The sequence below is a fragment of the Bos indicus genome, chromosome 9 (genome assembly GCF_029378745.1).
Source record: "Bos indicus isolate NIAB-ARS_2022 breed Sahiwal x Tharparkar chromosome 9, NIAB-ARS_B.indTharparkar_mat_pri_1.0, whole genome shotgun sequence".
Classification (NCBI taxonomy): Eukaryota; Metazoa; Chordata; class Mammalia; order Artiodactyla; family Bovidae; genus Bos; species Bos indicus.
In genome coordinates this window covers 22,372,190-22,383,450 of record NC_091768.1, presented here as the reverse complement: position 1 = coordinate 22,383,450, position 11,261 = coordinate 22,372,190, and the positions used below count along the sequence as shown (strand labels likewise).

Sequence of the window (11,261 nt, the reverse complement as noted above, 5' to 3'; positions counted from 1 at the left end):
CAGTGTTCTTTTTTTCCTGCTTCATCTTTTTATTATCTACTCATTCTTCCAATCTTAGTTCAAGTGTCACTTCTTTGGGAGCTTCAATTTATCATAATAATATTTGCAGTTTTTGTACAAGTTGCAAACAATTCTTATGTGTGGGATTATCTGGGTCTATGTAAGTGTTTTGTTCACTAATTGGATCCCTATTGTTTACAAGTGCCTGCCACTGGCTATTGTTAAAATGAATGGAATAATTGCAATGGAACTAGAATAATTCCACTGCTAAGGAAATACTTATTTATAAAAAGTAACGTCTACCATTTAGGAAGTGTTATTGTGTTCCAGGCACTCTGCTAAGTGCAATATGTCTCTATATAATTACATTTTAACAATGGTAATTGCATTGTTGCTCCTATTTTACAAATGAGGAAATAGAGGCTTCTAAAAAGCCAATTAATTTGCCCAGAGACTGATAAAATATTTGATCTTTGGTCAGTGCATTTATTTACATTATTTTTCTTGCCATTGCTAGCTTTTTTGTGCATGAATATAAAAGTCATCATACATAGCTTATTTTCAAAATCACTTCAATGTTTACATTATAAACTAGTTTTTGTTACCTGTCAAAGAAGGGCACCTAGAATAAGGGGCAAAGAGACAGAACAGAGCTAGTTATTCTCTTCACGAACCAGCTGGATGTCTTTAGGCTTCCACAAGGCAGGCTCCTGAATGAGTTCAGCTGAATGGGCCGTCCCAAAGAAGACATTTAGTCCAACTCTGTCGTTTTACAGATGAGAGAGACTAAATGGCTTGTATAACTGACCACGTGGCAGAGCCGCACAGCTACCTCCTGACTTCGAGTTGTTTGTTCTGAGTCACCCAGCCCTCCCCGAACAAACATTGAACGGGCGCCTACTGTATTAGGCATTCCCAGGCAGGGTGTTTCTTTTTCGCTACCCTAGTATCGATTATTGGCTGCTTGCTTTTCCTCCCTCATTTTTCACGCGACCATTTTAAAAAACAGCCCTTCCGTGCGGAGTTAAAGGGGGGCAAAAAGGATAGAGCCAGCCTGGCGTCAGGCAGAGTGGCGTGAGCTGGCGACTGGCGGGCCCCGGGTCGGCGGCTGGACCCGCAGAGCGAGGATCCAAGAAGTCCTTGACGCCTTCTGACCCAGGGAGTGACCCCCGCCCCGATCATCTGGGTGTGGGAGGGGCGATGCTGTCTCTCTGCCAGACCGCGCCCTGAGCTTTTCAGTGACCCCACTGGTAGGGCGTTGGGGAGGAAACTCAGGTGGCAGATGCCTACGCCTTTGATTTCTGTTGCGTGGTGACCAAGGCATCCGTCCAGGTTCCCAAAGTTCAGTCTCTACACCAGGGTTTATCGTGAACTGCTAAGTCTCCGGCTGTGGGGGCTAACAGGATTTCTCCTTGGGCGACAGCTGACGCGAGGCGGACATTTCCACCATCCCCCGTTGGTTTGAGTCCCCGACCGCGGCCTTCCCCAACCCCGCCGTCCCCCTCCGCACACCCTCACCCGCCAGCGCTGGCAGTCCCAAGGCCGGCGGGGTCAAGTTCCTTTAGGGCGCCAGGGAAAGGCCACAGTTTCGGTGCTGCCACGCGAGGCCTTCTGAACAGATACTAGCCAATCCTCAAGAGGCATACATGAGCCCCAGCCAATCAGCGCCCGTCTTATTCCTAGGTCCCGCCCGCGCCGGCCTTTCCTCCCAGACCCACTTCCCACCCCTCTGCCAGGCGCCTGTAGACGCGGCTGTAGCTGCAGCCGCCTCCAGAGCTGACCCGGGCCTGGGGACCGGCCTCCACTGGCGCCCTTCACTTTCTTCTGCTGCCTTCACTGAGGATGAGTCCCTGCGCTGCCGTGCGTCCACCCCGCGGAGACCACTGGCGCATTTTCATCTAGCGACTGGTGAGGGAGGCTTCGGCCGCGACGGGACGGTGTGATCTTCCCGCAGGGTGCGGGGGACAGCGGGCAGGGGACTCCGGGCGCCGAGGCCGCCGGGCTCCGCGCGAGGCGGCGCGAGGCCGGCGGTGTGGCCCGGGTCCCAGCGGCCACCTCCCCGCCTCCTCTCTGAGCTAATGAATGGTGTGTGCGGGCAGCGCGCTTCGTTGCGGTTCTCCTGCCACGCCTTCCAGCGACGTCGCGCTGCTCGTTTCTGGTGGTTGTCTCGTGTCACTGTCCCTTGAGCCTGAATGTGAAGCCATTCTTCGAGGCGTCCATATCCCTCAGCCCCTTCGTGGCGTCACAGAAGTTTTCGTTCACTCTGGGGATGCTAACGATGAAGTGCAGAGTGAATCGACTGTTCTGTGAAAGGGACCCGTTCTTTTCTTGGGGGATGGAGGAGACAGGATAGAGGCCTTCTGTTCTTGTATCATGTTGCGGATTTCTAAAAAAAAAAAAAGTTTTAGTTCAGTAGCGAAATAAGTAACCCAGGATATCCGTGATTCCGTATTTCCAGAGTAGGTAATAAAACGTAAAGGGTGTTCACCAGACAGGTCAGGAAGTAGAAATTGATGTGACACCTTTTTTTAACCCCCCATGCATGGAAGGTAGTGGGTTTGAAAGTCAAAATTTATCAGAAATGATAAAAGAACCAGTGATGCTATGCCCGTGATGTCCAAATTCACATCCTGCCATAGATCCTTGACCTTTTCACTGTCCCCCCCCCTTTAAAAAAAAAAAAAAAAATTATTTATTTATTTATTTGGCTGCACCTGGTCTTAGTTGGGGCATCTGGGATCTAGCTCCCTGACCAGGGATGAAACCTGTACTCCCCTCACTGGGAGCCCAGCGTCCTAGCTACTGGACCACCAGGGAAGTTCCTGCCCTTTCTAATTTGAATTCCTTGATTTTTAAGGATTTTAGAAACTGATATAGGGCAGAAAGAGCTGCTTTCTAAAAATAACTATATTATAGATACTTGGAGAAAGTACAGATATTTAGTCAAAGCAGCTTATTTCAAGGAATTTTTAAAAATGGCTCTTCTATTATTTAAATTTTTTTTTTTTAAACTTGTGTCCACGGCTTTCAGTATGCTAAATTATACATTATGCTTCAAGACCATAAAGTTCAATAGACCATATTACATAAGGAGCTCAGTGTTACTTGGTTAATTATTATAAATGATTTCGAAGTTAGCTTATTATTATTATTTTTAATCTTTTGGTCGTGTCCTGTGTCATGTGGGATCTTAGTTCCCCAACTAGGACCAGGGATCAAACCTGTACCCCCTGCAGTGGAGCACAGAATCTTAACCACTGGAGGGACCCCTAAGGAAATCCCTTTGTTATCATTAGTAGGGTGGTAATTCTTTGGCACCTCCAGAGATGTGCTTGCCCCCTAAAATTTGGGGAATTGTTCAACTGTGAAACTGGGTTTTGTGCTAATAAAATGTTGAATTTTTTCTCTTGTACCCAGAGAATAATTGAGAAAACATTAGAATGAAATACAGTATTGATAAAGGTAAATTATTTCCTAAAGTAGTATGTCTTGACGTTTTAAAATTAGGTGAAATATTTTCAGGGCTTACAGAAGGAATTTAAAATTTTAAACATTCTTTGATTATAAGTCATTATAATTTGTAGCTTTGTAACAGTTAACATAGATACAAGTCTTTAGGGAAGATATTTTGATTTTAGAGAGCTCTTCAAAAAAAATAAACCTACTGGTTGAATACATATTATAATATTGTGAGAAATATAAGTTAGTATGGCATTCCCTTCCCTCCCTTCAGGAAAACTTAAAATTTTTGTAGGCAAGGTCTCCACTCATAAGGCAAGTTGTTTTCATTTTACAGATGAAGAAATTTGGATTAGGGAGATTAAGCTACTTGAACAGGGTTTTAGATGGTAGGAATCCAATTCTTTTTTATTTTTTTTAAGTGAAACATTAGGCAGAAAAGAGTTGCGCTCTCATGGTAGTTTGAATTACTTTTTAGGAGCCATTTCTTCTGGATTTCGTTTGGCCAGTCATTTTGATTTGCCTGGTTCTGAGTCTGTATTCAGTATAGCTTAGGAACTTCCCATGTGTGCCCGCTCATCTCTTAGCCAAGATGGATTCTAGTGCAGAGGCTTATGGGTAGTTGACATCACTTACTGTGAGGTGATGCCTCTTCCCTTTTTGACCTCTAAGGAGCCTTTCATGTGTAGTCTGCAAGGTCTCCTTGACTTTGAATGAGGAGTAAGTGGTCTTTTATCTGGGCAAGGCCCAGACTCTTCCATCGTCCTGCTTTTATGGAGTTTCTGGTATTTATGGAGTTTCTGTCCACAGGGGAGAAACTGTTCAGTTCAGCTCAGTTCAGTCAATCAGTTGTGTCCGACTCTTTGTGACCCCATGAACCGCAGCACACCAGGCCTCCCTCAGTTCAGTTAAGTTCAGTCACTCAGTTGTGTCTGACTCTTTGCGACCCCAAGAAACGCAGCACGCCAGGCCTCCCTGTCCATCACCAGCTCCCAGAGTTCACCCAGACTCACGTCCATCGAGTCAGTGATGCCATCCAGCCATCTCATCCTCTGTCGTCCCCTTCTCCTCCTGCCCCCAATCCCTCCCAGCATCAGAGTCTTTTCCAATGAGTCAACTCTTCACATGAGGTGGCCAAAGTACTGGAGTTTCAGCTGTAGCATCATTCCTTCCAAAGAAATCCCAGGGCTGATCTCCTTCAGAATGGACTGGTTGGATCTCCTTGCAGTCCAAGGGACTCTCAAGAGTCTTCTCCCAACACCACAGTTCAAAAGCATCAGTTCTTCGGCGCTCAGCCTTCTTCACAGTCCAACTCTCACATCCATACATGACCACAGGAAAAACCATAGCCTTGACTAGACAAAGCTTTGTTGGCAAAGTAATGTCTCTGCTTTTGAATATGCTATCTAGGTTGGTCATAACTTTCCTTCCAAGGAGTAAGCGTCTTTTAATTTCATGGCTGCAGTCACCATCTGTAGTGATTTTGGAGCCCAGAAAAATAAAGTCTGACACTGTTTCCACTGTTTCTCCATCTATTTCCCATGAAGTGATGGGACCAGATGCCATGATCTTCGTTCTCTGAATGTTGAGCTTTAAGCCCACTTTTTCACTCTCCTCTTTCACTTTCGTCAAGAGGCTTTTTAGTTCCTCTTCACTTTCTGCCATAAGGGTGGTGTCATCTGCATATCTGAGGGTATTGATATTTCTCCTGGCCTCCCTGTCCATCACCAACTCCCGGAGTCCACCCAAACCCATGTCCATTGAGTCGGTGATGCCATCCAACCATCTTATCCTTTGATGTCCCCTTCTCCTCCTGCCGTCAATCTTTCTCAGCATCAGGGTCTTTTCAAATGAGTCAGCTCTTCGTATCACGTGGCCAAAGTATTGGAGTTTCAGCTTCAACATGAGTCCTTCCAGTGAACACCCAGGACTCATCTCCTTTACGAGGGACTGGTTGGATCTCCTTGCAGTCCAAGGGACTCTCAAGAGTCTTCTCCAACACCACGGTTCAAAAGCATCAATTCTTCAGCGCTCAGCTTTCTTTACAGTCCAACTCTCATATCCATACATGACCACTGGAAAAACCATAGCCTTGACTAGACGGACCTTTGTTGACAAAGTAATGTCTGCCTCAAATCCCCCCTGAGGGATATGAACCCCAAGAAATCTTTATTGGGAGGATGAAGGGCAAAGGGGTCACAGAGCTCTTGTTCTGTCTCAGGGTGACTTCTGCTGTTATTTTGGCAGGATGTATTCCGAGGAGTGGCTGGTATCTCTCCATCACTGTCATCTTGATGCAAAACTTATAATTTGGAATAGAAAGACTTAATAATCTAGATTGGAAAAGTCAGGGGCCAAATATCAATAAAAGAAATTTTTGTAACCAGGGGCCCAAGCAGGAGTAAGAACCAGGTTACATTTGGTAGCAGTTTTGATCCTGGTCTAGACAGAGTCAGAGCTTGGGTTACCCTGTCCAGAGAAATGGAGCTATTTGGTGTGGTCATACACATGTTCTTTGTCCTGTTAGCCTAGTATGATTGATGTAGGTGTCACAGACCCAGTTAGAAGTAGTTGGACAAGTGACAGTGTGAATGTTAATAGACAAAATTGGTCACATTTCTTTTCAGGAGAGTAAGTCAGAAACCCAGTCTGGCCCTGGTGCTTTGGGGAGACTTGTAGCCAAGTCACCATTTGTCTTGTTTTATCTAGGTAGGTTTTAACTCTTGGTTTGGTATTAACATATGGGTAATGAGTGCTATTGGTCCCTGCACATGTGTTTTCTCATCTTGTTAACATATGATTTAAAGCAAATTCATTGTCTAAAAATATAATAATTATAAGAGGAGGCCTTTAAAAAGTAAGGTTGTGGTCACCAGCTGCTAGCAGACATTCTTTTGAGACTGGTTGGTGGCATCCCAAGTTTGACACAGTTCAGAAAACTTAAGTTCTTAGTAATACAAGGACTTGTCTGAAATCACATCCATAGTAGGAGCCCAATTCTTATGACTGCAAGTAAGGGTAATTCTTTTCTGCCACACTATTCTAGTTCCTATTGAAGATTTCCTAACTGCATTTTGAAAGAGCAATTTGGGTAGAGAGAATAGGTAGAATTCACAGTTTTCTATCTGTGTGATTTTACATCAATTTACATCAAGCTTTTACATCAATTTCCTCTTTCTAAAGTAAAGGTAATATACAGGGCAGTACAGTTAGTTCATTTATGTAAAGCACTATGCTTGTCCATATGAAAGTTCAAAGGGTGGTAGACGTAACGTTTGTAAACTGTGGACAAGTTGGCAGCCTTCTAAAGGTTTGAGTAAAAATGTTCCAAACAGAAGGGACTTCAATATAGTTACTCCATTTTCTGATCTATATATATCACTATGTTTCTTTTTCCTTCATAACATTGTTTGGTACTTACATGTGCATGAATTGTCTCATTGATTTTTCAGAACAACTCAGGAGATAAATAGTTATTCCCTTTTTACAGGAAAGAGTTGAACCTTAGGTGATGGGTGATGTGCCCAGGGTAATTTATAACTTAATTAGTGGTGTATCTGAGTTACTAGCCCAGTGTTGTCTGAACTTTATGTGCTACATAATTGCCAGGTCTAACTGGCCTCCTCTTTCTGAGGTCACAAAGCTATTAATGCATGAAATATATTGTTTCATTTTGGTCTTAAGTATTTCAGAGACTAGCATGATCAGATTTGTGTTTTAGGAATATAACTGAACTCTTAACCAAGTGTATACATAGGATTATGAGCCATTGTTGAGGGCTCAACCTCTACTGACTGGCACCTTTATAGTGAAGCAGTCTTCAAGGTTAACCATTGCCTGTAGCTAGCTATACTCCTCCACTCAATTTCTCATCAACACTTCATCACATATAAAACAAATCTTCACCTTTAATTTGTTTGTTCCTTTTGTTTTAAATTTGTTTTCTCTGATTTCTAAAGTATTTACCCTTACTTTTCTTCCTGGCTGCCCAAGCCAGAAACCTAGAAGTTATCACCACATCTAATCAATTCAGGGTCCTAAATATGTTTTTGATTGCCCACTTTCGTTATCCCTAAAGAAAGGCACATAAGACTGTCTATAATCTAGTGTATCCAGTATATATATATTAGGCATTATGCATTTCTGTTTTCTGAATTTCTTGGAATTTTCAGAATGGACCAAGGTAATTTTAGTGCTTTTATATTTACTCTTACTTCTGCCTCAAATGCCCATTAACCCCAGGCTGACATGTGCTCATCTTAAGTCTTCGTTTATACATATCCTTTGGGAAATCTCTCTATCCCTCCTATTGACTCTACATTCCTGTGAGTCACTTGTTATATCTTTACCATAGATTTTTAATCATGAGTTTTTTTAGTACTTGCTTAAATTCATTCCCTTCTACTAAGCAGTTCATTCCCCGTACTAAACTGTGACCCACTGATGGTAGACTATGTACTAGATAATAAATCTTGTTCGGTCAATACAGTTGTTAAATGAGCTGTATTTTCACTCAAGTATTATCGATGAATATCGAGAATAGACTTTTTCGAATTATCTAGAGTAACAGTGAAAACTGTCAGTCGCTTAGTTGTGTCTGACTCTGCAATCCCACAACTGTAGCCCTCTCTAGGCTCCTCTGTCCATGGGATTTCTTAGGCAAGAATACTGGAGTGTGTAGCCATTCCCTTCTCCAGGGGATCTTCCCAACCTAGGGATTGAACCCGGGTCTCCTGCATTGTGGGCAGATTCTTGACCGTCTGATTCACCAGGGAAGCCCTTAAGCTCTTTGTATTTTTATTTTTGCAGTACCTTGTGACCTGTAGATGCACTGAGGAGGCAGCATAGTGTTGTAGAAATAGCTTGGACTTTACTGTGAAATAGATCTATGTTTGAATCCTGAATCCTAACTCTTTGCTGATAGTGTGATTTGGGTGGCCTACTTAACCTCTCTGATGTAAAATATCACATGCCTTCAATAAGTATTGTTCAAAGCATAGATAAGATTAACATTAGGCATTGGGCCAGGAATTTAGGGGAAACATGAGGACAGGAGGCAGGTTTGAGGATTATGAGCACATAGGTTAAAGTAACATGAAGACATTGAAACTATCCAAGGTGAGTGAGTATGAATTAGGAAAGGATAACTCAGTGGAACACTGAGAGAAGCCCAACACTTGAATGTCAGGGGAAGGGAAAATGCCTTTGGAGAAGTGGTAGGAGAGCGAGCCCATGCTGAAATGCTTCAGTGGTTCCCTGTCCTTTCAGTACTCCTTGGAGATGTGAATGTGGTGGTAATGATTCAACAGCAGGGACGTCAAGTAACATTATCCCCAAGTGATATTTGGCAATTTGGATGTCATTGGTAACCTTGGTATGTATGGTTTCCTTGGAGGAGAGTGCTCGGAAACCAGTGACAGAGATATTGCAAGAACAAATGTGAGCTCTGGGATAAAAGTTATCTTTTTGTTACTGAAGAAATGGTAGTAATAAAAACTACTATTTGTGGAATATACATTTGGTGGCAGATACCATGCTGAGCAGCTTCATTTATCATTATAGTAACTCTGTGAGGTAGGTGGCATTGTCTCTGCTTTCAGGTGAAGAAATGAAGGCTTGGAGAGATTATTGTACTTTGTAGTTACATAATTGGTAACAGCTGGCATTGCTATATTTGAATTCAAATATGTAGGATTCAGAGAAGTGCCAGCTCTTAGTCACTTCCATATTTATGTTCATAGTACTCTGTATGTGCCTCTCTTGTTACATATTGTATAGCATCACTTTTATTTAGATTTAATATTCTTTTTTCCCTTTAAGTTTTTGAGTTATGTATCATAACAAATTAGGGAATTCTTTGCTCTTGTACCTTAATTATTGCATGTAGGTTTGAGTGACTGATGTAAGTGGTTCTTTTCAGGTATTAGGAAGACACTGAAAACACAAAATTTTAGAGCCTCAAAGGAATTAAGTACTTGTGACTGCTTTGCCACCTATCATGTTTTCCAGTTTAACATTTTAAACTACTTGAGGCTTTGGTACTTTGTCTTCATGTCTGCTAACTACCGAACACTTTGTTAGCTTGTTTACACGTAGTCTAGTGGAAACAGAACTGGAGCTAGAAAGAACTAGGAGTTCTCTAGTTCTGTGCTATCATTTCCAAATGGGGAAATCGTAATAGTTAGGAACCAGTTAGGTTTAGAAATTTATGACTTAGTGTGATTTGAAATGGGAGTGGAAAATATGGATTTGGAATGTTTTATGTCTGCTGCACAGAAGTTTTTCCTGTACATACTTGTAAACTCACTTACGTCCCTCTAAATAGTCATGTAACTGTTTTTGCTCTGTCATTCCTATAAATACAGAAGTTCCTTGATATCAGTCGGGTATTGGTTCTAGGACTCCAATGGTATAACAGAATCCGCAGATGCTTAGGTCCTGTATGTAAAATGCCTTAATATTTGCATACAAGTATACTTTGAATCATCTTTAGATATCTAAATACAATGCCAATGCTATGTAAATATGGTTAAACCTTGAACAACATGGGTTTGAAGTGCATAGGTCGACTTATACTTGGGTTTTTGTTAATAAATGTGTACTGCAGTACTACCAAGATCTGCCTCTGAAACTGCAGATGTGAAGCTGTGACTAGGAGGGGCCTAGCATAGCGAAAGCTGGCTATGAGAGGGCCATTGTGTTGTTCAGGGTCAACTGTAGTTGAAAATGCCATGTAAATATAGTTGGTCAGCATGAGGCAAAATTAAGCTTTTGTTTTTGGAACTTCGTGGAATTTTTAAATACTTTCAATCCAAGCTTTGTTCGATTAACAGATGTGAAACTTGCAGATATGAAGGGCTGACTACATGTTTAAAATAAATTAAAATGAAATAAGTATTTTGGGAACTTAATTTGATACCTTGGAAAAGGTAATTTATGTAGAATTTCTCCTATAAAAGCTTTAAAATCTAGGCATTATAGATGGATTGACTACTCATTTAAAATCCAGAAGACAAAAATACTGAAAGGAGAAGATAATTAGGAGATGATAAATAAAAGGTGATGGAGAAATCCTTAGTGTGAAGTAGTGCACTCTAGATATAAAATTTCTAGTATATTATATTGGTGTTTAGTTTTCTAACACTGAAGAAACTGAAGATAAGTAGTTTATCAAGTGGCTGCTGCTGCTAAGTCGCTTCAGTCGTGTCCGACTCTGTGTGACCCCATAGACGGCAGCCCACCAGGCTCCCCTGTCCTTGGGATTCTCCAGGCAAGAACACTGGAGTGGGTTGCCATTTCCTTCTCCATCAAGTGGTTGACAAAATAATATTTTATTTTTCCAGATCTGAAAGGGCAAAGCAAGAAACATTAGCATATTGGAAAAAGACTAGAGGCTCATGTATGATGGTTGAGTTTTCTTGACTTGCCTGTGGCCTCTCTAATCAACATATTAGCATTTATGTGTGTTTTTAAGATGTATGTTTATTTTAAAATGTGTACATGAACTTGGTAAAGCATTCAAAAGAGGTTTGTAGTAAAAAGTAAGTCTGCCTTGCATTTCTGTCTCCAGCCATGTGCTCTTCCCTGGAGCAACCACTATTAACCATTTTCTTGTATGTTCTTCTAAACATCTTTCATGCATATTTAAGCATAAACATGTGCTTACATATACATTTTCTCATAAGTAGTATTACACATGCATCTAGTTTTAAGAGACATTTTACAATTTATCTTGCAGGCTATTTCATATTAGAAAATATGTAGCTGCCTTTTTTTTTTTTGATACATGAACAATCTTTTGC

The 11,261-nt window shown here is 41.7% G+C and overlaps 1 protein-coding gene across 2 annotated transcripts in view; it reads left to right on the top strand.

Moving 5' to 3' along the window:
- Positions 1-1,690: 1,690 nt before the first annotated feature.
- IBTK (inhibitor of Bruton tyrosine kinase) overlaps positions 1,691-11,261 on the top strand; it is a 94,776-nt gene continuing 85,205 nt past the window's right edge. For both annotated transcript variants that reach the window (XM_019967082.2, XM_019967081.2), the window contains exon 1: positions 1,691-1,908. The gene's annotated coding sequence lies outside the window, so the exon portion shown is untranslated. The remainder of the gene's footprint in view (positions 1,909-11,261) is intronic.